Below are 17,309 nucleotides of genomic sequence, written 5' to 3'. Positions count from 1 at the left end.
CTGAAACACTTCCAAAAATACCTAAAAGCACTTAAAACCATTGTAAACATACGCAACATCCAGATAAAAACACTTGCATCATTTGTGTGAAAACATATGCAACATCCAGATAAACACACTTGCATCATATGTCAGAAAAAACAGATGAAACATTGTAAACAGGATCTTGTAACATACGTGTACAACCATTGCAACATACGCAACATCCCGATCTACTTTTGCAACATCCATATGAAACCCTTGCAACATGCCTCTAAAACACCTGAAACAATTAAAATATACTCTTACAACATGCGCTTTCAGTGCAACATCTTCTTGCCGCTCGGAAGAATGGAGGCTCGTCAGTGTGTGGTGTTCACTGGAGCGTGCTGCCGGCGGGGAGCGACAGGATCGCCACTAGCGCCACGTAGAGGAGCATGGCGACTGCGGAGAGGTCGCGTAGGAGGTATGGCGAGGGCATGAGCACGGAGCGCCGGAAGCAGTGCGGCGGGATGGCTCGCCTGATGTCAGCGCTCGGAGGCGGCAGGCAAGCGGATAGGAGCGATAAGGAGGAACGAGTGGAGGAGCATATTTTTTTTTTAGAAACGAAGGATTGTGAGTTATTGGGCTGACGTATGGGCCACCAACGGTGCATCCGGCTGATGGACGCCCGCTCCTTGGCAATAATGTCCTACGGCCGTGTTTGGTTCTCTCTTGGCCGAAACTATTCTGCCCAGATAGCGCTCTTGGATGTTCGATTTTGGTCAAATGAGGCCAGGATGACGTGACTGGCAAGCAGCTGCCTCGAAGGCCAAGAACCAATGCAAACAAGGATGATCAACGGGGTTCCGACTCCGATTCGTTGACATGACAAACCTCTTTGATCCACGACACGAGCTAGAGTGATGCATGCGCTGATGGCTTTAATTTAGTGAACACAAGCTAGGGAGCAATGGCGGATGATGTGCGAATCTTGCAAAAAAATTGGAACCGATGGATACACAGTGAAACCCACAGTTCGGCGTTTCTCCCAACATCTCCACGGTGGCCGACGGGAAGCTACCTACGTATGCCAGTTGCCAAATACTAAGGGCCTCTTTTTTACAGATTCCGCTGGCTCTGGCTCCGGCTGAGTTCATGAAATCTGTTTTTCTCTCTCATCTCTCTCTCACTGACTGCCGGAGCCGGTTTTTTTCCTTTCTTTTTTATTTTTGCTTCACCGGCTCCTGGTGGCTGTGTGCGAGGGGAAGAGCGATGTGAGAGAAATTTAGCTCTAATGAACAGCAGCGCTAGAGTAGATTAGCTGTGGGAGCCGGAGCAGACAAGATAGATCTCTATCAAAGTGGCATAATAATTCGTTTCGGCCGGCTCAGGTGCCCCCGAGCGAGAGGCTTACGATGGAGTTGCGACGACTTGGCATGTTGATGTCCACGCACCGCCGCACTGGCCGGGCCAGCGACGACGACGAGCCACCGATCGAGGCGGTTGGCCGTGTCAAATGGCGAGGCACAACAGCTGCGTGCTGTGCTCCTGCAATAACAATTTTCCAGGGATGGAATCCAAGTGGGCCTCCGATAAGTTGCGAGCACCCAGAAGTTTCCGGCCCATGTACTTAAAAGCCCATGACACGTACGGACCAATGAAACAACGTTAACTTGTGCCTGCTCGGGTTTTTTTTCCTGTGCTATACGTAGCATGCATGGAAACAACAATCTGCCCGGCCCGCCGCGTATTTCTGTGCAGTACTGTATTGAGCTAGACAAGCTTTATGCCAATGTATATTTCACGTAGGTTAGTTAGTTAGTTAGTTAATATATATAGGTGTGTCATGCTTGATTCAGGCCCATATATGGATGCCAACTTGTATAGTAATGAAATGGTGCAGTGTTAAGTTCCTAATAATGGGCACAAAGAGCGTGGTATTTCTTCTTACCCTCTAGAATAACCTATGATTCATATGGTGCAATTATCATCAATCATCATACTGAAGCATGTGAACCATTATTGTTTCACATAGTGACATTACACTGGTTATCATTGGGGTAACATCACACTACCCCAGTTCTTCACATCACTGTCGGTTCAAAAACCACCTTCACTGCCGGATTTTGAACCGACAGTGGCGAAGCGGCAGTGATGCCTCTTGGCTATCAGTGCCGGCACTTCACCCGGCAGCAGTGACGAAGCCAGAAAAAATTTAGGAGGGGCTGAACAAAAGAATAGAGGTTTTTTTATCTTCTCTTAACCTTAGCCCCTCCTACCTAATACATGTATGCATAAAATTTTAAGGGAGGACTTAGGAAAACTCCACGTGCTCAGGATGGGTAGGGGGGGCTGAAGCCCCCCTAGCCCCACCGCTGGCTACGTCCCTGCTCGGCAATGATAAGCTTTAAAAAAACAAAAAAAAGTACAGCAAGCAAGCTCGCTGCCTACCGCCGCCACCGCCATGCTTGCTAGCTACCGCCACCACCGCCATGCTCGCTGGCTCCCCCCACCGTCACTCCATCAAGCAGTTCATACAAAAAACAACTCATACATCACAGACAAAGGTGGAGGGATTCAACACAACACAAATCAACTCATCCACAAATCGAATCGATTCATACATCACACAGAAGGGTTCAACACATCACAAATCAACTCATCCACAAATTGATTCATACAACATAGAGTGAGGGGAGGGGGAGAGAGTGGAGATTCTGCAGGGAAGGGTGAGCTTGGTCTCACGCCGGAGGCCGCCCCTCGCCGCTCAAATGCAAGATCTGAGACCGCGCCCCCATTCGCCACCCCCAACACAGATCTGAGGAGAAAGAGTGTGAGAGAGGAGAAAGAGCACCGGGAAGGAAAAATTGCCGGGGAAGAGAAAGAGTACCGTGAGCCACCGGCGCTTCTCGCCCTCCCGCCGCCGAGGTGGATCCATGCGAGCCGCCCAAGGTCGCCCGCCCGCCCGCGCTTGCGCTGGTCGCCCGAGCCACGCTGGCACCGGTCGTCGGGAGGAAGAACTCGTGCCGGTCGCCGGGAGGAAGAACTCGGGCCGATCGTCGGGAGGAAGAAGCTCGTCGCCGGGTGGATCCACTCACCAGCACCAGGAGGAAGAAGCCGCACCGGGATCCCGACCGCTCGCCGGCGCCCACGGCGACCTCCCGCCGGCGGCAGCCCCATGCCTTCGCCGCGCCGGAGTCCCGACCGCTCATCGGTGGCCGCAACGAGGTGGATTTGGAGTGGAGATTTGGGGAAATCTGGAGGAGGAGGTCTGAGGAGCGGAGAAATATGAGAGAGAGGAGAGAGAGCGGGGAGAGATATGAGAGAGAGGAGAGAGAGCGAGGTGGATTCGGCGGCCGCACGGACGAGTTAACCAGGATGAATAAAAATTTCGGGTCCAGAGCCTATGGATCACTACCGGTCTGTGAAATGCAACCGACAGTGATAGACATCACTGTCGGCTTTTATTACCAACCGACAGTGATAATATATATCACTGTCGGTTTGTTAGAAAATCCGGCAGTGATAGCCTTTTTTCTTACGAACCGGTAGTGATGCATTTATCAGTGTCGGTTTTAAAATTCCGGTAGTGATAGGGTCGACAGTGATAGCTAGTAGTGTCATAGAGTCAACGAGGCACACTGACCACAAGTCATCACATATATAATTGCCCACAGTTCAGGATATAATGGTAAACTATATAACCCAGCAACAAAATAACACATTGTGTCATCCACTACAGGAAATTGGCTCTTTGCCGACTGCAATTTTCTTTGCCAACTGCTTTTTTTCGACACTCGGCAAAGAGGTCCCTTTGCCAACTGGAATTTCCTGCAGTCGGCAAAGCAGGATTTGCCGACTGCCAGGCAGTTGGCAAAGAATTGCAGTCGGCAAAGGCAGGCCATGGTTGACGCCATCCACACCGTCACCTTTGCCGACTGCCACTCCGTCAGCAGTCGGCAAAGGCGCAGGCTTTGCCAACTGCCATCCTCCCTGGCAGTCGGCAAAGAATTTTTATTTTTTTGATTTTCGATCCCAGTTTTTTGTGTTGCCTTGATACAGTAAGTACATGATATATTCCAAGTTTGGGATCATTTTGATTTATTTTGCTATATTCCGTAGATTTTTTCTGTTTCTTTGATTTTTTCCGGCAGCTCCAGATTTGAACTGCAGGTACATGAAATAATGGAATCCGGCGATTCAGAAAATGATATTCATGATGTTTGGAGCATGTTGAGGTCGGCAAAGCCTTTGCCGACTGGGTTTATGCCTTTGCCGACCGGGGCAAGCAGTCGGCAAAGAGGCGTTTTCCTGTAGTGATCCTCAAGTACATAATAAACATACATGTGACAACCTACATTATTGCCTCCGTTGCATCCAGCGGTTTGCCACCGCTCTAATGTCCACCACCAGTCCCTTGGCTTCTAGTTGCACCCCGCAAATTAACTTCCATGATTGCTACCATTGACTAAAACCTCACGACGAGCCTATGCAATTAGATGGTGATCTGAGAGGCTACCAGTGTGAAAACTAAACTGGAAACAAGTGTAATTACAACATAGAGGCAGACAAACAGGGAAGAATAACTCGCTACAACCGTGCCCCCCTTTACATAAGGCGTTTAACATTGGAATGACTCTTTCTAATGGAACAGTCAAAATAAAGCTCAAATTGTGTCCCTTCACTGAGATAGTTCAACCTTTGTGTACCACATAATTTTGTAACCAAGAATACAACAGCATTAAAATCAAAGGCTCGTAATTCTCTCTCAGAGGCTTCAACTCAATCTAAGGGCCGTGGTTCTTTCTATCATCCCTCAACCTTGCTTCAACGTTGCTCCCACCCCACCCCCGCCGGCCGCCGCCGCGCACTCAGGGATCCAATCCCCAGCCTGCCCCTTTCCACCAAAAAAACTCAAAAAAAAATTATAGTATTTCTTTCCTCAGCCAGTCCGATCTTGCGACGCCCTGCACCCTCTCACGCACTACCGGGTCAGCTCCCGCGGATCGGCTCGTGTCGTGAATCCCTTCGTCTGCCTCCTGCCTACGTCGGACTGTGCCGCCACGCGTGATGGTGAAAAGGATCCCCGCTCCGCCCTGCGCCTTAGGGAACTGCAAGGACTTCCTCCGACAGTTACTCCATAACGCGCCGCCGAACTGCGGCGCCGCACCGCTGGTCGCTGGACTGCGCCGCGTCCGGTCTTTCCTGCACACCGCGGCCGGGACCGCACAGCTGCGCGGGCGCCGCCAGACTGCACGCGCTCAGTCTGGCCTGCGATCCACGTTGCATATCGTGATTTCCTTCCTTCCCTGCATAGCGTGATTGATAATTGATTGATATGCATGCTTTGCTTGATTTATTCTTGCTTTGCATGAGGGCATGCACGTCAATCTCTCTCTTTCTCTGTCAATGTCTCCATACACTAATGGCGTAGTTCTTGCTTGAACGAGGCGGCCATCACGTTTGTGGAATCGACGGTTCGGCAATCTTAATGCAAGGGGTGACTCGGTCGGCACAACCCAGCGCGCCTACGCCGCCTGACGGCGCCGCTGACCTCTGCACCTACAACGACGGCGGCGAACTTTGCTGGCTCGCCACCATCATGTCCAACGGGCATAAACAGAAAGATCGAGCACACGCAATTAAAGTAGGTATAGCCACAATGGAGAAGGTGCTCGTGGCCGTGGGCGTGGTGGTGGTGTCCGTCATCCTCTCCAAGCTCATAAGTGTTTGCTCGTCACCAAGCCAAAAAAGCTTAAGCTGCCCCCAGGGCCATGGACGCTGCCGTAGATAGGCAGCATGCACCACCTCATAAGCAACCCATTGCCGCACCGGGCAATGCGCGACCTCGCGGACAAGCACGGGCCGCTCATGATGCTCTGGCTGGGCGAGTTGCCCACGGTGGTGGTGTCGTCGCCGGAGGCTGCGCAGGCGATCACCAAGACGCACGACATCACGTTCGCTGACCGTCACAGGAACAGCACCCTCGGCATACTCACCTTCAACGGGTGCCTGGTGTTCGGGAGCTACGGCGAGAAGTGGCGCCAGCTCCGCAAGCTCTGCATGCTACAGCTCATGAGCACCGCCCGCGTGCACTCGTTCCAGCTAGCGCATCCGTGAGGAGGAGGTGGCACGGTTCATGCAGAGCCTCGCCACGTCCGCCGTCGCCGGCACCGTGGTCGACCTGTCCAAGATGATCTCTAGCTTCGTCAACGACACCTTCGTCAGGGAGTCCATCGGCAGCCGGTGCAAGTATCAGGACGAGTACCTGGATGCCTTGGGCACTGCGATCGGGATGATCACGGAACTAAGCGTAGCTAACATCTTCCCGTCATCTAGGCTGTTGCAGAATCTTAGCACGGCGCCACGCAGGGCGATGGCGTGCCGCGACCGGATGACGCGCATCGTTGGGCAGATCATCCGCGAGATGAAGGAAGCCATGGACCGGGGTGACAAGGCTTCAAACGAGAGCTTGATATCTGTCCTGCTCAGTCTGCAGAAAGAGGCCAGCTTGCCCATCGAGCTCACCGATGACATCGTCATGGGGCTCATGCTTGTAAGTCGTGCGCGTTCCCAATTTCTCATCACTGGGCCTTAATTTCTTCTCCTCCACCGTCTTATTCTCTTGATTATCATCTGGTGCCGCTGTGGCATATATGTATGATCGATTGCTGCGTTCATTTGTTCTACTGCTAGGAATTGTTTGGCGCGGGCAGCGACACCTCGTCGACCACGCTGACCTGGTGCATGACAGAGCTAATCCGGTACCCGGCTACCATGGCCAGAGCACAGGCCGAGGTCCGGGAGGCCTTCAAGGGGAAGACCACCACCATCACCGAGGACGATCTCGCCAGGGCAAACCTTAGCTACCTCAAGTGTGTGGTGAAGGAAGCTCTCAGGCTGCACTGCCCGTTGCCGCTCATCCTACGCAGATGCCGTGAGACATGCCAGGTCATGGGATACGACATTCCTAAGGGCACATGGGTGTTCGTCCACGTTTGGGCCATTTGCAGGGATGCCAAGTACTGGGAAGATGCTGAAGAATTCAAGCCAGAGCGGTTCGAGAACACCAACCGAGACTACAAAGGGACAGACTATGAGTTTCTCCCGTTCGGGTCTGGCCGCCGAATGTGCCCAGGAGTAAACCTTGGATTGGCCAACATCGAGCTTGCACTGGCGAGCCTTCTGTACCACTTCGATTGGAAGCTACCGAGTGGAGTGGAGCCTAAGGATGTCGACGTTTGGGAGGCTGCAGGACTGGTTGGGAAGAAAAAGACAGGCCTGCTTTTGCACCCTGTCACCCGCATATCTGCTCCGGTTAATGCCTAATTAACGCCAACGGAATATTTACGCTGCACGAAACAGTATTACGTGCTTTGTTAATGATATTGGGTTATAAATGTGGCGCGTGGTCTATGTACTATCTCTATCGTCTCTATTCTGAAATAAAATATACAAGGGAGCTAGAATTCTTGTATACCTAAAGATCCCTTATATTTCACAACACGGGAAGTCAATCCAGTCAAGGCTTGTAATACAAGGGGATATGAACTTTGTGGGTGATCGTCCTTGATTCCTTGTGAGACTAGTCTTGTAAGGAACGGGATGGTCATGGTAAGTCTAGGCCTAGTGGGTCCTTTTGTTGTATCTTTCTCTTCTTAATGAAAAACATGTTTAGGCATGGTCACGGAAAAAAAATCCATTCAGTTCGACCATGTTTGTTATTATAAACACTCTTTGATTTTCTACTCCTATATCTTGTAAGGGTTATATATATAACAAAAGTGAAGGAACTCGAATTACGGTGAACTCGTACACAAACATAGCTCACTTGGTTGGATTTCTTCTAGTATAACTTGTCCACTCAAGTTCCTCACATGGGTTGCTAGCATTTTCCTAGTGTACGAGGGATCGGCTCCGACAATGCAGATCAGTATATCACGTATAGGGAATCAGGTGGGTAGCACATAAGACACAGATTTATACAAGTTCAGTTACAGGATACCCTACGTCTAGTTGAGAAGATCTCTTATCTCATTTGCTCCGTGTTTAGTATATATGAACTTGTGTTGAGATACCGATTGGGGGCTCCCTACCTAGCCTTACATAGTCTGGAAGGTAGGGTTACAATCTGAGTCCCGATTGGCTTACATGAAGGTTTTCTAGTTTGTTACAAGGAAATATATGTACACAATCGGTGATTCCTCATGCGTTCCGGTCACCAAGCTCTATACATCAGGTTGCTTGTCCACCAAGTACGATGATGTACCCTGTCTCAGTTGGGCCTCATCTTCGCCATCCTCGGGCTACTCTGGTTGTAGTAAGCTCCCACATGGGCAGTGAAGTACCCTAGGTCCATATCACCGATAGTAGCCCCCAAAGGACTTGAGTGATTAGCCAGTCGATGGCTTTGTCCTTCGTATGCCTACATGCCAATGTTGTCTTTTGTCTTCCAAATATTGTGTATCACTAAGTCCTGTTAAAGATAAGGATATGCAAGCCAAGAATCCAATGCGTCCTATCTTCCCCGCCCCGTCTGTTACACTCGTGACCCGCGTGGGTCACTAATCTTGACATTTCGGTTCACCCCTCCTTCGTCTTCAAGGCTTGCCTATATAAACAGCTATATGGTTGGTGTCTTCTGTGTTTACACCACATGTTTTTCATCCTTGAAGTTTTCATATCTAGTGAACATCTTTGAGTGTCTTCACCCTCATGGCATCCTTCTTCCCCCAACACCACCCTTCCGGTGACGACGCTGGGAAAAGGATATTTGGGCAAGTCTCCTCACGGGCATCGAGATGCAGCAAGGGCTGTGCAATCTAGATGCTAGAGCAATGCTTGTGAATTGAGGGGGTCAAACTTCGATAGATGGCGGGTAAAGACTTGACCTAATAGTGACTCTCTCATTCTATCATTGTTGGGTCTAGCACTGGTAGTGATAGGAAGGTCCATCTCTAGGATACTCTTCACCAGTTCAATCTCGGTAGTGACGCCAAATTTGAATCCATAGATCTGGAGGGAATAGTGCAATTAGTGTGCTAATGTAACGTCACACGTCTGCTGCGTGGATAAGCTTCACATGGGCAACTAGGCATCCAGATGCAACTATGCCAGGCACACCAGGCATCTGCACATGACACACCCTGCCTAGTGTCCGGACTCTGAGCTAACAAACTGTTGGTCCCTGGCTACTCAGCACAGTTAAGCAACTAGCTTACCAGCACACACACTCACTCACTATGGCTAGAGGTAGAAGAAGAGATTGAGAACAGCGCGCACACACACTCAGCACAAGCACCAGCGTTGGTCGAAGTCATGCCCTTTGGTTTGTGGCAACTGAACTGATTTGTTGTATTGCCTTTGGATACAATATATACAACTCTAGCTGTACCTCTACCAGGCACATAGTTGTTGGTGAGTACACCAACTACCTACTACCGGAATACAAGAGTACACCAACTACCTACTCCTAAGGTACAGAGTACACCAACTACCTACTCCTAAGGTACAAGGGTACACCAACTACCTACTACTAATAAGGTACAAAGCTTAGCTCAGCCATCTCCACTCTACATGGCTGAAGTAAACCACTACTACTATGGCCTACTGCCTTACTTCTACAGCTACAGGAGCTGGTCGGCAGAGCCGATCAGTCTCTAACTCCCAACAGGGAGTGGTCGGACGAGCTGACCATTCTCCAACAATGGAGAAATGGGAGCAGCAGATTATGTCTTACAATTCTTCCCCTAATCTTGTTGCTAATCTTATGCTTTGATCTCATCCATGCCAATCATCTTTCTCAGCTCCATGAACCATAGGCGCCCGAGTGACTTGGTGAGGATGTCAGCGAGCTGTCTGTTGGTCTCGATGAACTCGATGATGATCTGCCCTCCATCGATGCAATCCTAGAGGAAGTGGAACTTGATGTCAATGTGCTTGCTCCGGTCATAGAGGATAGGGTTCTTAGCGAGGACGATGGTAGGCTGGTTGTCCACCATTAGAGCTGGTAGGTGAGCTTCCTCGCTGGTCAGCTCACCCAGTAGCCGGTGTAGCCAGACAGCCTGGTACGCTGTCGTGGCCGCTGCGATGTACTCCGCCTCACACGTCTACAGCGCCACAATCTTTTGCTTCAGCGACTGCCAAGCAATGGGGGCCGCTCCAAAGAAGACGAGCACGCCAGAGGTGCTCCGTCTCCCATCAATGTCGCCCACCATGTCCGCATCGCTGAAGACAGTTAGCTCCGGCTCACCTTCCTTTGCCTTGGGGTGCCTCACTGAAGACCGTGAGCCGCAACCCACCCTTGCCGCCACTCTTGGGGAAGATGATCGCTTGATCGAGCATCGCTTTGACATAGCGCAGCAACCTTTTCACTGCCGACCAGTGATCTTCGCACGGGTCCTCCATGAAATGGCTGATGTACCCAACCGCGAACGCAATGTCTGGTTAGGTATGAGTGAGGTAGCATAGCCCGCCGATGATGCTCCGATAGCACGTCGCATCCACCTTCGCAGCAGTGTTGTGCTTGCTCAGCTTTAGCCGCTCCTCCATCGGAGTCACGCACGAATTGCACTCTGCCATGCCACCGCGCTCCAGCAGCTTCTTTGCGTAGGCACGCTGACCTAGGGAGATGCTCTGCTTCCCCTACCTCACCTCAATGTCGAGGTGGTAGGAGAGTGCGCCAAGATCGCTCATCTTGAAACGAGCCACCACCTCACGCTTGAAACTGTCAATGTCCTCTGCTCGTGCTCCGGTGACGATTAAGTCATCCACATACACGCCGACGACGAGCTCCTCCTTCCTCCATCGCCGCATGTAGAGCGCATGCTCTGTAGCACAACGAGTGAACCCAAGCTCGTCCAAGGTGGCGTCAAGGCCTGTCGTAGCCTATAGAGCGCCTTGTGCAGCTTGAGCACCTTGTGCTCAGCACCCTTGATGGTGAAGCCTAGAGCTTGCTTGACGAAGACCGTCTCCGTGAGCTCACCGTTGAGGAACACAGACTTGACATCAAGGTGGTGGATGCGCCAATACTTCGCTGCTGCCATGGCCAACAGCAAGCGAATGGACTCCATTCGCGCCACCGGAGCAAAGACTTCCTCGAAGTCGATGCCCTCACGCTGCATGAAGCCACGCGTGATGAGCCGAGCCTTGTACTTGACAATGGCGCCGCGCTCGTCCCGCTTCACCTTGCAGACCCACTTCAAGACAATCGGCCTGCAGCACATCGGTGGATCTACCAGCTCCCATGTGCCATTATCCTCGATGGCTTTCATCTCTTTCAACATTGCCCGTCGCCAATTGGCGTCGCGTTCAGCCACTGCAAACGTCGGTGGCTCCTCTGCACAAACAAGGAGAAGCTCTGTATCGTCGAGCAGCCAACTCACCAGGCCTGTGTCCCCAGCATTGCCGACGATGTTGTCCAGCCTGTGGAACTACACCTCCTCGCCATCGTGGAAGGCATCCACGAACTCGCTGATGTCGCTTGGAGGGGAGGTGAACTCGATTGGTGGTCCCCGGCCTCCCTGTTCTACCGGAGTGGTCGGCATCGCTGCTGGACAGCTTGGCTCTACTACTAGAGTGGTCGGCATCATTGCTGGACCGCTCAGCACCACTGCTGGAGTGGTCGGATCCACTGCTGGAGTAGTCGGCACCACTCCTAGAGTGGTCGACTCCACTGCTGGAGCGCTCGGCACTGCTGCTGAAGTGCTCGGCACCCCCTTTGGAGTGGTCGGCATTGCTGCTGGACCGCTCGGCATCACTCCTAGGGTGGTCGGCACCTCTTCTCTAGCGTCTCCACCACCGTGGATGACTAAGTGTTCGACGACGAAGGTGCTGCTCAAGCTGCCAGCTTTCCCTGTGCTCGGACCCTCCCAGTCCCAGACTGCCATCTCAACGAACACCACATCCCTAGAGATCACCACCTTGCCTCTCTTGGAATCATAAAGCCAATAGGCCTTGCTGCCCTCCTCGTAGCCTAGGAGCACCATCGGCGTGCTCTTGTCTTCTAGCTTGCCGAGGTGAGGCTTAGTGTTCTTCACATGGCTGACGCAGCCAAATGTCCTAAGGAAGGACATAATCGGCTTGCATCCATGCCAAGCCTCGAACAGCATCTTGCCCTTCAGGGCCTTGGTGGGCGCGTGTTTGAGGATAAACACCACCGTGGTCACCGCCTCTCCCCAAAACTCCGCCGGCATCTTTTTTGCCTTCATCATGGATCGAGCCATGCCGACCACCGTCTGGTTCTGCTGCTCCACCATGCCATTCTATTGTGGCGAGTATGGCATAGTGTGGTGTCGCCCTGATCCACGCAATACACAGCGAACTCCATCGAAGTGAATTTGCCATCGCGATCAGTCCACAGCACGCGTAGCTTCTTGCCGCTCTTCGCCTCCGCGCACACCTTGAACTTCTTGACCGCTTCCGCCGCCTCAGTCTTGCTGGTCAGAAGCTATAGCCATATGTATCGGCTACAGTCATCCACCAGCAAGATGTAGTACTTGCGACCGCCGAGCATCGCCGGTGTGATCGGCCCACAGAGGTCACCATGGACCAGCTCAAGGGCCTCTGCCGCGCGGTACTTCATCGTCTTCGGGAACGGTAGCCTTCTTTGCTTCCTGGCCAGGCAGCTATCACACAGCTCGCCGGCGTGCTTGATGTGAGGCAGCCCAGTCACCATCTTGTCAAGCCAACCAAGAGCGTCGAAGCTGAGATGTCCATACCGGGCATGCCATAGCCACGGCTCCTCCGTGCACCGTGCAGCCAAGTAGATGGGCTGCTCCACCTTCAGGTCGAGAAGGTACAGCTAGTTCTGGGACCTCTTCACCTTGGCAAGAAGTCGTTGCTCCTGGTTCCTGATCCTAAGGACATCGTCCTTGATTAGTACCTTGCTGCCGCACTCATCCAGCTATCCAATGCTGATGATGCTTGAACGCAGCTACAGGAAATAATATACATCTATCAGTGCACGATGCTCGCCGTTTTGGCACCTGAAGATGATGGTGCTGCGCCCTTGGATTGCCACCCTTGAGCCGTCACTAAACTTCAACGTGCCGGTCACATCGCCGTCGAGCTTGGAGAAGGCTGTCTTGGAGCCCGTCATGTGGTTGCTAGCACCGGAGTCCAGGTACCACCGCTGCTCCTGCTCGCCGCCCACACATCCGAGGTGGACTTGGGCACGCGGTTCGTCGAGGTTGACAGCCTTCAGAGCCTTCCCAGGCCCTTCCACCAACATCACCTCTCCCTTCTCCTTGGCCTCAATGTTGTGCAGTGCATAGAACGTCGCCATCAGGAGAGTGGCCTCATCATCATCATCATCATCAGCCTGCGCCAGATGAGCCTCAGCCTTCTTCTCCTGCTTGCAATTTGGGCACTCCTTTGCCCAATGGCCTGTCTTTTTGCAGCACCGGCAGGCATTAGGGTCGACCTTCTTCTTCTTCTTCTTCTCCGAAGAAGCCTTACCGCTGCGCTTGTCATCATCGCTGTGGCTGGAGGAGGCTTCCTCGGACTTCTTCTCCTTCATCCGGGCAGGCCACTCCTCTGTCAGCAGTAGCTTGCCGCTGTTCGTCATTGTTGTGGCCTGCTCCATGCGCTCATCCACCGCGCCGCAGATGGCCTATCACATCCTCAATGGTGAGGGCGGACAAGTCCAGCATTGTCTCTATGGAGAGAGCAATCTGGATGTAGTTCGCCGGCACGGAGTGGAGGTACTTGGAGACCACCTCTTCTTCGTCGATGGTGACACCATGGCTCCTCAGCTTGCTGATGAGCGTTTGTAGGCGGAGGGAGAAGTCCTCTACCAACTCACCATCCTTTAACTTAAGGTTGGCATACTCCTGCTTTAGCAGCTAGGCCAACGCCTTCTTTGCGTGGTTGGAACCGACGCACATCGCTGCAATGGCCTCCAACGCCTCCTTAGCAGAGCTCTTCATCCCCAACGGCTCCCTATACTCCGCTGGCATAGTAGCGAGGATGGCTTCCAACGCTAACATATCGTCGTCTTCATTGTCAATGGCATTTCAGAGCCATCAGGCTCTGAGTTTGATCTTCATGGTCACCGCCCATTCGCCATAGTTGGTGCGAGTTAGTATCGGCCAACTAGTGCCGCTGACCTCCCGCACCATGCGCACAACCTCCTGTCGTGGCTGGGTAGCCACAGCAGTGCCGCTGTTGTCGCCCATCTCCAAACCGTCTGTCGTCGCCAGCGGTTAGTCCAGCGACGGCGCTTGTACGGCTCTGATGTCACTTGTTGGTCCCTAGCTGCCCTGCATAGGTAAGCAACTAGCTTACCAGCATACACACTCACTCACTATGGCTAGAGGTAGAAGAAGAGATTGAGAACAGCGCACACACACACTCAGCACAAGCACCAGCGTTGGTCGAAGCCCTACCCTTTGGTTTGTGGCAACTGAACTGATTTGTTGTATTGCCTTTGGATAGAATATATACAACTCTAGCTGTACTTCTACCAGGTACATAGTTGTTAGTGAGTACACCAACTATCTACTATTGGAGTACAAGAGTACACCAACTATCTACACCTAAGGTACAGAGTACACCAACTACCTACTCCTAAGGTACAAGGGTACACCAACTACCTACTTCTAAGGTACAAAGCTTAGCTCAGCCATCTCCACTCTACATGGCTGAAGTAAACCACTACTACTATGGTCTATGGCCTTACTACTACAGCTACAGGAGCTGGTCGGTAGAGTCGATCAGTCTCCAACTCCCAACAAGGAGTGATCGGCCAAGCCAACCATTCTCCAATAATGGAGAAACAGGAGCAGCAGATTATGTCTTATACAAACCACTCTTTTCCTCTACTACTAGTACCTATAGTATAGTAGCTCCCATCGCTCTGCCTCCATGGCAGACAAGTAGGAACACCAGCAGTAGCAGCATACTGTTTGGAACACAGTACCTCTAAAATGTAGATTAGGGTATAAACATCTTACTTAGATAGAGAAATTGATTCCTCTACATCGCCCTGGTGTAGTTGCACCGCAGCAGCATGGACACCGGTGTCGTGGGAGCTCGGCGCGATGGAGTCCAGCGCAGTGGTGGCGATGCAGAGGCGACGGTGACGTGAGGTGCCGTGGTCCGGTGGTGACAGCGACGTTAGTGGGTCTTCCCGTCGCTGGCAGCACCCTCTTTAGATCAGGTTAGGTTTAGCTGTTGGTGGGTCACGGTGACTTAGGTCAACCTTGTAGTTAGAGCCCTGGTCCCCACCTCTCTTTATAGTGTTGTGCGACGAGGGCCCACCAACCATAGAATGGTTGGACGCCCCCGATCAGGGCGTTGATCCAAGGGCTCAATTGGCCATTGGGACAAGTGGTGGAGATCAAACTAACATTCTCCCCATTGATCTCACCTTACATCTTTCAATTTCATATCATTTACTTTTGTTTATTCCATTATAGATTAGCGCATAGAGCATGTTTCATCGTCACGGTCAATTGTCGATAGATTTAACAGCTACAACACACCACTTTGTTCTGAAATAGATACTTAACTTTGGGCCTTCTTTTGTCCAGGAATTATAGGCTTTCCCTTAAACCCATACTGGCTACATATTCTCTAAACACGTTGGGTGGTAAGCCTTTTGTAAGCGGATTCGCGAGCATCTTTTCGGTACTTATATGCTCAAGACTTATGACATGATCCCGGACTTTATCTTTCACAACATAATACTTTATGTCAATGTGTTTGGTAGCACCACTTGATTTATTATTGTGAGCATACTGTACTGCTGGATTATTATCGCAGTATAACTTAAGTGGTCTATAGATGTCATCAACCACCTTCAAACCGGGTATGAACTTCTTTAGCCAGTTCACCTGCCCCGTTGCCTCATAACACGCTACAAACTCGGCATACATTATGGACGATGTAGTGATGGTTTGCTTTGAGCTTTTCCATGAAATCGCTCCCCCTGCGAGAGTGAATACATATCCAGACGTGGATTTTCTATCATCTTTCACATAATTAGAATCTAAATATCCCACTATATGGAGTGAATTTGATCTTCTATACGTCATCATGAGGCTTTTCGTTCCTTGCAAATAACGTAAGACTTTCTTTACTAATTTGTAGTGTTCTGTTCCAGGATTGCTCTAGAATCTGCCAAGTAACCCGGTAACAAATGCCAAGTCAGGGCGCGTACATACTTAAGCATATTGCAAGCTTCCGATAGCTGAAGCATATGAAACCGTTTTCATTTGATCGATCTCATACTGATTCCTAGGGCATTGAAAATCCCCATATCTGTCGCCCTTGACTATAGGAGCAGGTGAGGGACTACATTTGTGCATACTGAATTTCTTTAAGATCTTTTCTATGTATGCCTTTTGTGACAATCCTAATACCCCTTTACTTCTATCTCGGTGAATCTCGATCCCTAAAACGAACAAAGCTTCACCAAGATCTTTCATATCAAATTTTGAGGACAAAAACTTCTTTGTCTCTAGTAGTAGACTGACATCACTACTAGCAAATAAGATATCATCCACATACAGGACAAGGAAGATAAACTTCCCATTCTTAAACTTTGCATAGACACAATTGTCCTCTACATTCTCTTTAAACCCAAAATTCCTTATTGTCTGATCAAACTTCAAGTACCACAGTCTTGAAGCTTTGTTTAATCCATAAATGGATTTCTTTAGGTGGCATCCCATTCGTTCTTTTCCTTCCATGACAAAACTTTTCGGTTGTGCCATGTAAACATTTTCCTCCAAGTCCCCGTTGAGAAATGTCGTCTTTACATCTATCTGATGTAATTCTAAATCGTAATGTGCCACTAATGCCATTATGATTCTGAAAAAATCCTTGCATGAGACTAGAGAAAATGTCTCATTGTAATCAATACCTTCTCTTTGCGTAAAGCCTTTTGCCACAAGTCGCGCTTTATATCTCTCTATATTCTCTTGAGAGTCAGGTTTTGTTTTGTAGACCCATTTACAGCCTATTGTTTTGGCTCCTTTAGGAATTATTTCTAAGTCCCAAACTTTATTGGCATTCATAGATTTCATTTCATCTTCCATGGCCTCAAGCCACTTTGATGAATGATCACTTCTCATGGCTTCTTCAAATGAGGTGGGATCATCCTCCATTTGAAATTTCTCAGTGTTGTATACTTCATAGTCAGCAGGAATAACTGATTTTCTAACTCTTTGAGACCTTCTAGGGGCCTCCACATTAGGCACATCTTCTGTTTTAGGCTGTTGTTGCTCCCCCTCATGTGTGGCAATAGGTTCTACAGGATCCTAAAGACAAGGTTCCTCATCGTCATTCATTGTTGCCACAGGCGGAATAACAATAGGTGCAGCACCACAGTATCTTGCACTGTC

The 17,309-nt window shown here is 50.6% G+C and overlaps 1 pseudogene; it reads left to right on the top strand.

The window, feature by feature from the left end:
• The first annotated feature begins 5,623 nt into the window (after window positions 1–5,623).
• Window positions 5,624–7,589, top strand: LOC136482955 (zealexin A1 synthase-like; annotated as a pseudogene).
• The last annotated feature ends 9,720 nt before the right edge of the window (window positions 7,590–17,309 follow it).

The sequence above is a fragment of the Miscanthus floridulus genome, chromosome 9 (assembly GCF_019320115.1).
Source record: "Miscanthus floridulus cultivar M001 chromosome 9, ASM1932011v1, whole genome shotgun sequence".
Lineage (NCBI taxonomy): Eukaryota > Viridiplantae > Streptophyta > Magnoliopsida > Poales > Poaceae > Miscanthus > Miscanthus floridulus.
This window is presented reverse-complemented; position numbering and strand designations above follow the sequence as displayed.